General features: G+C 37.9%; 1 protein-coding gene across 3 annotated transcripts in view; it reads right to left on the bottom strand.

The window, feature by feature from the left end:
* bcas3 (BCAS3 microtubule associated cell migration factor) overlaps nt 1-10,720 on the bottom strand; it is a 402,243-nt gene that overhangs the window by 145,151 nt on the left and 246,372 nt on the right.

The following is a 10,720-nucleotide window of genomic DNA, read 5'->3' as shown; positions in this document are numbered from 1 at the left end:
GTTTGTTTTGTTTTGTTTTATTTTTGTATGTTTGTATTGTTTGGCTTTTTACCAAAATCTTGTTCAATTTCATGTCAACAGCTCCTTTAGAATATTTCCAGGAAAAAACATGACATGTTCAATACTTATTTTCCCCACTGAACTATATATATATTATTACAAAGCATTTCCAGTTTCTGTGTTTAACCAATTGCATCCCAAACTTTACATTTCATTTCGGGGCATCCTTACTTTTAGTCCATTTCTCTTACCTTCACAAAAATGTGAAATGCCTGTCAACTAACTATATAGTGCATAATGAATGTGTGCATTAAGGTTGCCAGGATTCACATAGCTCTGGTTTAAATAAATCCAGAGAGACAACAAAAACTTTAGACATAATAGCTGCATAGCATGTTAGCAAACACATTCAAAATGGACATTTTAAAACATTCTCATAATATGCAGTCATATTCCTGTTTTGCACATGAAGTTGTCGCACAAAATGCTGGTCTTGACCAGCCCTTCAGAAACCATATTGAAGAGACCTTTGTTGGTGTTAGTAGTCTAACGTGAAATTTATTTTCCACAAATCTACAACACTTTGCCAATAATCCTCTGCTCATTTCCATAAAAAATGAAAATCCAACCACTATATCCTCAGTTGGATGCTGGGAGTCTATGGAGACTCTTAAGTTCACTGGTACATTCAACAACAGAACATTTGCAATGTTTTTTTCCAGATGCTACAGTGGGCAAACTGAACTGACTGCTGCAGTGGTGCTGTGGGTGGAAACGTGCATATTAAAGGGTGATAATATATGATAAGGTCCCCATCCTACAGTATTAAGTGGGCGAAATGTTAAAGGCACAGATTTCCACAAGCTTTAAAGAAATGCTTACCAAAACAAAGTTAAATGAGACGTCTTTTTTACAATTTCTGTGGTAGTAAATGCAATGATTACAGCAGTTAAACACGGGTAAAGTTCGATTTTCATATGTCCCCTTTAACACTAAACCTACAACAAAATCCATCATGGAAGAGAAATAACATGGTAATCATGGGCTGCTGGTAGGCCAGAGGCCCTAATTTTAGTCGTATTGGAAAGGCTGGGGTTGGGGGGACGGCCTGCATTAGGTTGCGGGAACAAACAGGCTGTAATTTGCGAGCCTCTGGTGTGTTTTGGTGATTGCATGCAGGCCTTCATTAGAGAAGTGTTGGCAGTGATGATAAAGCGAAGCTTGTTTAGGAGTGATGATCAGAGAGTAGGACAGTGAGAGCGGAGAAGGGAAAAACCACATGGAGGATATTAACAGTTCTCTCGATGAATAATTAGAGAAGAGACGAGACAGAGCGATGCTGCATGCCACAAACATGCAGCTGCTGAGCTTCCCTACGCATGTGCATCCTGACTATGAGTAAACAAAACCGTGACTCAAAAAAAAAAAAAAAAAAAAAACATACAACAAAATGTATAACAAATATATATATATATATATATATATATATATATATATATATATATATATATATATATATATATATATATAGTATATTAAAATAAAAAATTAAAAATAAATCAACCCAAAATAAACTATAACAAACATAATTCAATCTAAAAATGAATACAAAAAATTACATAAATACAAAGTAACATATCAATTTAAAAATAAATTAAGTAAATAAAATGACTAACAGTAATAAAATAAATTAATGTAAAGTATTAATGAAAATAATCCAACATTGCTAAAATTAATAAACAAAATATTATATATTAAAAGTCTACAAATGAAAAAATCTATAAAAAATCTATAAAAAAATAAATATTAAAGTACTGCAAATACTAAATACATAACTACTAATTTCTGAACAATAAATAAAATAAATGCACAGCAAAAGTAGCTAAAAACTAAAAGTGAAGACAAAATACTATAAAGATTTACTATTTGTAATAATAGCTTGTCATCATTTAATCTTCATGCTTATTCAAATTAATAAAATAATTCACTTAAACAATTATAAAAACATAAAATAAATACAACATATATTGTAAATCAATACGTAAAATGCAATTAATTGTTAAATAATAAATAAAACTAATGACAATAAGCAACAAAAATAATATAAAAACAAAAACAAAAAAGATAATATGAATTATGAATTAATCATAAATAAGCACTTGATATAAAAATGCTATAAATAGTAAATAATATACAAGTTGTTTATAAATAACTACAACACATAAAAACAAAGCATAAAAAACAAATCAATTTAAACAAATACCAAAATAAAGTACACTAAGGTGCTGTTCCAAACACTAATGCTTGATTCTGATTGGCTGATTAAAATTCTAAAGTTTGCAATTTTTTTTAGGGAAATTAATTATTAAAGGAGTTCCAGGCAGAATTTGATCCAAATTGTGGCCGCATCAGCACCTCTGTCGTCTGTCATTACTTATTCCTTACATATTTCACAATGGCCTCATTTATTACAAATAAAACAATTAAATAAATCATGAATAAAATTATGTTTGATAACAGTTCTCCTCCACGTGTCCCCCTTGTAATAAAAGCTGATGCGTCAGCTAAAAGTATGTTTAGCTGTTATATGGAGTACTTGATCTCTCACTCCAGGAGGAGGTCTCCAACAAGAGCTTAGAGGAAGAAAGATAAGTTTGAGTGTTTTCCTGGCAAGCCTCGAGAGGCTCCCCATCGCTCTTCAGAGAAAACATTTCGACTAAGAGCTCGTCGCTATCTGTATTTGTATAATTTCTCCTGCTTTTGGTTTACATTCTTCCAACCATTTCCAGCACTTGGTTTTAGGAAACGGAGACGCTTGCTTTAGACTACAGTGAAATAAATCACGCTGCTTGTTGTTGGGTACAAATAAACGACACAAAGTGTTGATTTAAAAATAAAAATTTGGAAGTGGAGAGATAGGCTCTTCCTGCCTAGTTTTCCGGAAAGCTAGTAAACACAGTGCTGCGTGTCACTGTGGGAGTCATGGCCGAGCCACAGGAAGGGGTAACACAGACCTCTACGAATGTGTGTGTGTGTGTGTGTGTGTGTGTGTGTGTGTGTGGAAACAGTGAGACGGTGGGTCAGTGTCCTTCTCTACACGCAGGCCTGTCTGGCTGCCAAGTGCCCAGCTGCCAGTAGGTGTCTGTTTACAGGACGGCCCAGTCTGAGGAGGCCAATGGCTGTCCTTCCTTTCTGTCTGACATGCAAACAAACATAATCTAAACATACAGTCTCCTGCACTAATATTGACACCCTTGGTGACTATGAGCTAAGAAGAATGAAGAAAAGTCTTTATTGTCTAAACTTTTGATCTTTTGCTCAGAATATTAATAATAATATTAAAAATCTCGGTTTTTGGATGAAAGCAGAGACTCCAGAAACCCTTTCAGACAATTTGTGGTGGTAATGCTGGATTGTAGTTTTGCAGACTTTCTGACCCCACTACCCAGCAAGCTGTGATTCTTGGAGATTTTTGAGCGAATTGAACAGACACACATTCTCTTCCAGGTTCTTTCTCAACAATTGCTGTTGACTGCAATTTCTTTATTATGGCCCAAATTGTGGAAATGGACATTTTTCTGTGTTTTTGCTATTTTTTTAAAGCTGCTTGCCATTTTGTGGAACGTTTTTCTGCAAATCACAATTTCCTTTAACAATTTGCTTGAACAGTTTCCTGTACTTATTCATTCAGGTGCACTAAATTGTAAAATTTAAAAGGGAATATGCTTAAAAAACATGTTGCTCAAATGAATTCATATGAATGTTAATAATTGTAGCACAGATGTATCAAACAAAACATTCTTATTTTATAAAATAGGTCTTTGCAACTGTGCTGCCATTGCAGTGTTTGTTCTCAATGACTGAGTTTACATGGACATCATTAATCAAATTAGTTGCCTTAATCCGAATTAGACAATAATATGTTTAAGGTGTTTGCATGAGTTGGTTTTAGAATGTTCTGTTCATGCTCCCGTTTTACATGTTATAGCACACAGATCGATCTGTATCATTGCGTCACTACGATTTCCACATTTCATCCAGAGTTTCATGTAATTTCGGGTGTTCATTTTTTTTATTTTCCGACTTTAACTGCAGTTCGGCAGTGTTACTTTCATTCAGAGACATTTTATTCATGCCCCCACAACAAACTGCGGTATTGGATGAGAGTGTGAAGGACTGGTGTTTTAATAGAATGTGATACGGCATGCCGAAAAAAAAAAACTCAGAATTTTGCGATGTGTCTGTCGCAATATCATGTCGCAAAACTCAGTGAGAAGTCCTACATGATGTTATAGTTTGATTAAGGTGATTACATCTGTACTGCACTACAATGTTTTAATTCGATTTCTGTTTAGTTCAATTATGACTTTAGTCGGATTAATGTAATCAAAAATCACTGTTTACATGGTCGACTCTTAATTAGAGTATTGTCTTAATTGTATTAAAATCGTATTATTTGTGTCTATGTAAATGTACTCAGAGCAGAGCATGTTTATTGATGATTGAGCAAAAGATCTAAATGTTAAACAGTCCTCTTTTGGCAAACTACTGAGGGTGCCAATATTAGTGGAAGGCATTGCATCTGACCGCTCCAATCAACGCTTAAACCGACATCCTATTTCATCTGACTCCGATCAGAGGTTTGGTTTGAGTCGAGCGTGAGAAGGCAGGTTTTAAGTGGTGAGATTTGTGAGAACGAGAGTTTGACTGAGAAAGCGCAGAGCTCTTTATTCTAATTCAACATGGCTGAAATGAACATGGAGGGCTGCTGCTTTCTTTCATTAAAAGGTGAGGCCTTGTCGTTTCAAACATGCAAATGGGGAAAGATCGGTGGCCCCAAAACTCCTGGTCTTGTGTTACATGGGATCTCTACGCTGCGGTCACAGGCCTGTTTTATGTAATATAAGTTGATGGCAAAATTGCAAACCACACAGCTAAACTCTGCAATTTTTCCCCTCTTTCATTCATGTAATACATGTCTAAAATTGACCTTTAAATCAGCGGTTCTCAACTGATCAAAACACAAAGATGAATAAATAATCATTATCAATGCCAATAAATACGGAAAATGGAAGAAAACACATTTGATATATTCATCAAGGCAGTGTTATTGTTTCTCAAAAAATATAGTAATTTAAAGAAGGGTACATCTATTTTAACCTATTCAGGCTGTTAAGATTCAATGGTTAAAGGCACAGGGGCGTGACACTGTGATGCCCCAACCCTGGGATGTGTCCCGATCATTTTACTGATAATTGCTAGAGTACAGCAAACTAAATGCTTACAATGCAAGATTCATAAAGTGGAATTGAAGGATTGAAAGTTCATTACCATTTTTGAATAGGATGCTTGCTCATAAGACTCAAGTTGGTAATTTTAAAATTGAAGCCATGTTGTATTTCACCCGCTTCAAATGTCATCACTCGATTAAATGGGTGTTATCAGTGATTAACAGCTGATAGATATGGGCGAGTAGGGGCCTTCTGCGCCTACTGTTAGGTTCAAAAGGCTGTTATCATCCATCCACATGGATGGATGTTATAGCTGAGGTTAATCAGCTAAACTAATGGAGAAGACTTAAGATCCAGATCTGTTTTTACATTACTGTCATGGTTGGGTTTGGGTTGGGGTAGATGTTAAATAAATACAATTAATGGGAAATTGAATAAATAAGATAAATAATAGTCATGTTAACTTCCGGCTGCAGCCGTGTGTATGTAATCTATAGCTGGTTAACCATGTGGATGGATGATAACAGCTTTCTGAGCCCACTAGGCGCAGAAGGCCCCTACTAGCCCATAGCTATCAGCTGATAACCATTGATAATGGCCATTCAATCGAGTGATAACATTTGAACTGGCTGACTATTTACATATTGTATAAAATCTTCAGCACTTGATAAACTGTAATGATGGTAATGGATGTTCCCTTTCCAAAATGTGCTGCATGCAGAGCAAAGGAGGGGTTTGGAACAACGTATTACACTCAGGCTACATTAAAACTAGTATGTTTTCAATTTAAAATGTTTTTTTAAACAAACAAAAAAAAAATGCTCCTTATGCAAAGTGGTATGTTTGCTGTGTTTTAGAAAAAAAAAAACAATCTCCATCCACACTAGACAGAATAAATTGCATGATACATGACCATGCTCACTGGACATGTACATATATTACTGGCATCCATACCTGCTGTCTATCAGATGTGTAATGGTCATATGAGGGGATTGATGAATCAAGGAATATTACGCAATGAGCTATATGCACACAAACTTTTAATTTTCAGCCCAAGGGCTTCTGGCGAGCTGACTTTCCACTTCAAAATTGTCAAGTTTAAGATCGGATTTCTTTAAAAATCAGCGATCTTCACTGTGTGTTAGATATATGATATGAAGTGGGTCTCAGATCAGACAAGAAGCACTGCAAGTTCCATTTCCCCAGCCATGCCTTGAAAATGAGTTTATTTTACCCCAGTATAATCAATTGAATTTCTGTGCTAGCCTGTTGTCTTTCATCTTGTTTTACGCTTGAACAACTAAATTAATGCTTAAGTCTATTTAACTAAATGTATTGTAATTACATTACAATATAGATTCTGTAAAAACAACCTTGTAAAATTGACAATAGTCACATTAAGCTTTCACTGGAAGTTTATCGTTGGCTTTAAAACTCTAGCTGTGCATAGAGCCCAGAGTGGAGAAGACCAGACAGAGAGCAACTGTGAATAGTCTAAATTTAGCCCATGTTTACTAAATCACAACACGGTTGTTGTTGTTTTAAACTAAAACACAATCCTCAGCATTCATATCCATAATCCAACTTTAAAAATAAATGTAAAAAAGTGAACTCACGTGTGTATACATATATACAGGTATTTTTATACAAGGTAAAACTATTTTATGTAAATACACACATACACACATGTATACATATTATAATATACAAATTATATTGTGTGCACACATACACATATACTGTACATATTATGTTTATTATAATACGTCATTGACAGTGACCTAACAACTCTTGCAATGTTAATGTAACAAAAAAGGCACACCACTGCGGTCACGTCCACTCAGTCTCTCTACGAGTGTACACATGCGTGCATGTGAAATGTGATGATAGCTTTCCTCTTTCCTGTCTGCTTCTCTTTCCAGAACCACTCCCACCCCCCCAAGCCCCTTTCAGTTCATCTTAATTATGGCACAATTAGGCGCTACAAATGGCGTCAGAGCGCATGCTGCCCGTGTCTGAGCCGGGTCAGTGTTTCCAATTTCCTGCAGTAATGGGCCTGTGATGGCTGCCCCTGCTGTCCGCCACCCTGACCTCACCAGGCCCCGAGGTCACGACCCTCAGCCCTGCTGCTGTGTTCAGAACCCAAAGGGGTCGATGCTTGTCGACTTAAGGGTGTGCTGGATTATCTTACAGGCCTTATGAGAAAGAAAATGAGACAAAAAGCTTCACAAAATAAATCTTAAAATGTCTTTCTATAACGTGTAATGGCAAAGCAGGCAGTCATCACTCACTTGCGAAGCTTCAGATCATTAATATATACGGGATCGTATCCAGAAATGGCCGTTTGAGGTGAAGGTAATGTCTTCGGCGCGATTTGGATTGCTTTTACACATGTGCATTAAAATCAAATCCACATTTCATGGCAATAACTAAGCCACTGCCTTCATGTAGAAAGTGTTCACTTAAAAAAACAACCTTAAGAGCTGTTTCATTTCTAAACAAAACACACTATTACTTTTTCAGGCAGTCTGTAAATGGAGTTTTCCATATTTTCCATAAAAACACGCAATATGACATTTGCTGGGGGGCTTGAAAGAGCGGTACATACTTGGCTCAGGTCTTTGCTGTTTCATTGATTAATTCCCATCAGACCTCATAGAGCTTAATACATCAGCAGTCCGGCCTTCTAGCGGTAAACGTTCAGAGTCTTTCTCAATGAATATCACATGTACTCTTTCAAAACGTTGCCAGGTTGTGTGGACCCCGTGTCAACTTCCCCTTGTGTCTTTCCGTAGCCACCAACTCCTGACACCCGCTCACACAAGATACGCATTACGTGCAAGGATCAAGTCTATGATGTGTACATTACTCTTATTCATCGGGTTCTGGAGCTCCTTTAAGACGGCAATTGCACATTTTAAAACCGGTGGTAACATAATATCCGCACCAGGACCATGTTACTTCTGTGCTGTGCGGGGCGTCAGATCAACAGAAGACTGGGAAAAGGTCATCAATTCTTATTTAAGACCTGTTTCATTCGTTATTTGACATGCCCTGGCTATTAACTTGAAGCCAAATGGGTTTGCAAAATTTCCCAGCGGTTCAATTTTTTGAAAACATACTATTAATAATAATAGAGGGATAAAAAAAAGTGATAACGTAATTCTCCCAGAAAAAGATTTGCACACTAATATCACACAGCTAGACACAGAGAGAGAGAGAGCGAGGATTTTGAAAACAAACAAGCTCCGAGTATGCATAAGTATCAATAAACACAATTCTTCCGTCTCGGAAGCTTCCTGCTTTATTTGATTAAGCGGGGTGAAAAAACAGAGCAGTCATGCTCATTGCTTTTCTTCCTCTTCCCTTCCCCTGCAATCTTCTCTGTGCCTAATGGGAATCGGAAGTTTAAGTGAAGCTGCCTGGCTAGCCTCGGCCTAACCTCTCCATCTGGAAGGGAACTTGCCAGCCTTGGGGCTACTCCCAACCCTTCCCAGCTGTTGAGTTTGGGGCTTTTGTTTTTGTGGGCTTGGGAAAGCATATTTTTGTAAATGATTGCCATATCCTCCACCAGCTGCTGACCTCGGACCTGTCCCTGGTTCTCATTTCAGCCGCGACTGACCCCGAGTGTCCGTGAGCAGGAGTCTGCAACTGCTTTGGTAAGTGTGAGCGAAGAGATTCCCCTTCGGAAAATCCACAATGACTTCCGTTATTGACATAAAGAGCGAGTTTGTGTCTCCGCGATGCACTAAAATCAGATTTGATTAGAGATCTCGGAGCGTGCATCTGCTGCAGGCCTGGTGTGTATGAGTCACTAAGCATGTGGTTTGTCTCATCACTCTCTCCTTCTTTCTCTCTCTCTCTCTCTCTCTCTCTCTCTCTCTCTCTCTCGTTGGTTTTAATCAAGGCGTCTGTAACAGGGAGGAGCCGACCTCCTCTTTCTTCACGGGTTCAACTGCCAATGATGTGTAACTTTGGTTTCTATGGAGGCCTGAATAATACAACTCCCCAAACTTGCAGTAAGCGGCAACAAATTAAAAACTAACTCTGAATGCCTGGCACGTAACTGCTGTGCTGACCTGGTTGTGTGCCTTAAGATGAGCAAAAAGCAACCCAAGGGTCTCAGGCCGGGCGTCTCGGTTTGTAAAAATTTTAAAGCCTTTGTGCTACCTGCACACCAGAAATAGCTGTCAGCAACCTCCGTCATGTTTACGGCAGCTGTCAAATGAAGCAGGAAGGCTCTGCGTTAATTAAAAATACATTGGCCGTTAACGCGTCGGTTGGTGCCAATAGGCAGCGTATTTTGTGCAGTTGTTGTTGCAGTATTGATGAGCCTGCTGGCGCTCCATAATTCATCAGGCTTGGCCACCTCAGGTGAGGGTCGCCCACTGTAGAGCCAAGCGCTTCTGTTCACAGTGTGGCACTGCAACACACACACACACACACACACACACACACACACACACACACTATTCTCAGCACTTTCTCTGCTCGGCTGCTGTGTGTAGCGCACCACTGGGTAATTGCATGGTAATACTTCATTATGGCAGCACTGTAATTTGGGCACTGGACACTTCAAAGAGATTCAAAACCTCTTCACAGACAGCGCAAATTACTGCGAGTCCACATAACCCCTGCTTTGTTTTGACTGGTATTGTTTTTGGCCAAGTATCGCGCTCCAAAATAAACACGGGGAGCGATCAGAGCGTATTTTCAATCGTATAATCGTCGCAGCTGATTACAAAGCACAGCGGTGCGGTGTGAAAGAGTTAAAAAGTGGATTTTGCCGTCATGTCAAGCCAAAGCAGTATAACATTCGGTATCAAAGGCTTATCTAAACAAATGGCAGCTTCTGAATGACACGCTTGTGGATGGAGCTGGCCGGGGCACAGGGTGGTGAGACGAAGGCTGACCGGAGGTATAGAGCAGCTGGAAGAGATCCATCCTCACAATCCATAATCACAAGCTCATTTCTGCTTCCTGCTGGTGTATGATGCGGAGAACAAAAGTTCACACTCATGCTTGGGTTTTAGTTTGTAAACGTCTGGACAATGTCTGGTTTGTTCATCTAAAAAAAGCTCCATAAATGTTTTTTTATGCATGTTTCACAAGCTGTTTTTTAGGGTGACAGTAATAGTATAAGGACATTGAACAGCAATGAATTGAAACACATTTTTAATAAACAAAAAAAAAAAAAAAAATCAAGAGAAACATAAAAAAAAACATAAAATTTGGTTAAAACTTTGTATTTATTTATTTATTTTGCAATAACGCGTTTAATAAGTGCACCAAAAATTAATGGCTATCTTTACTGAAAAAAGAATGACAAATATAGATTTTCAAAAGGGGTGTACTTATTTATGCTGAGCACTGTACATTTGATGTGTAATACAGCATAGTGACACTAAATCACGTAGAATGTGTAGGAGCATGGGTTGATTATGCTCTTTCTCCACCTTCCTGAAAAATCTCCAGCAAAAGACCCAAAC

Source organism: Danio rerio, chromosome 15 (assembly GCF_052040795.2).
Source record: "Danio rerio strain M-AB ecotype USA chromosome 15, GRCz13ab, whole genome shotgun sequence".
Classification (NCBI taxonomy): Eukaryota; Metazoa; Chordata; class Actinopteri; order Cypriniformes; family Danionidae; genus Danio; species Danio rerio.
This window is presented reverse-complemented; position numbering and strand designations above follow the sequence as displayed.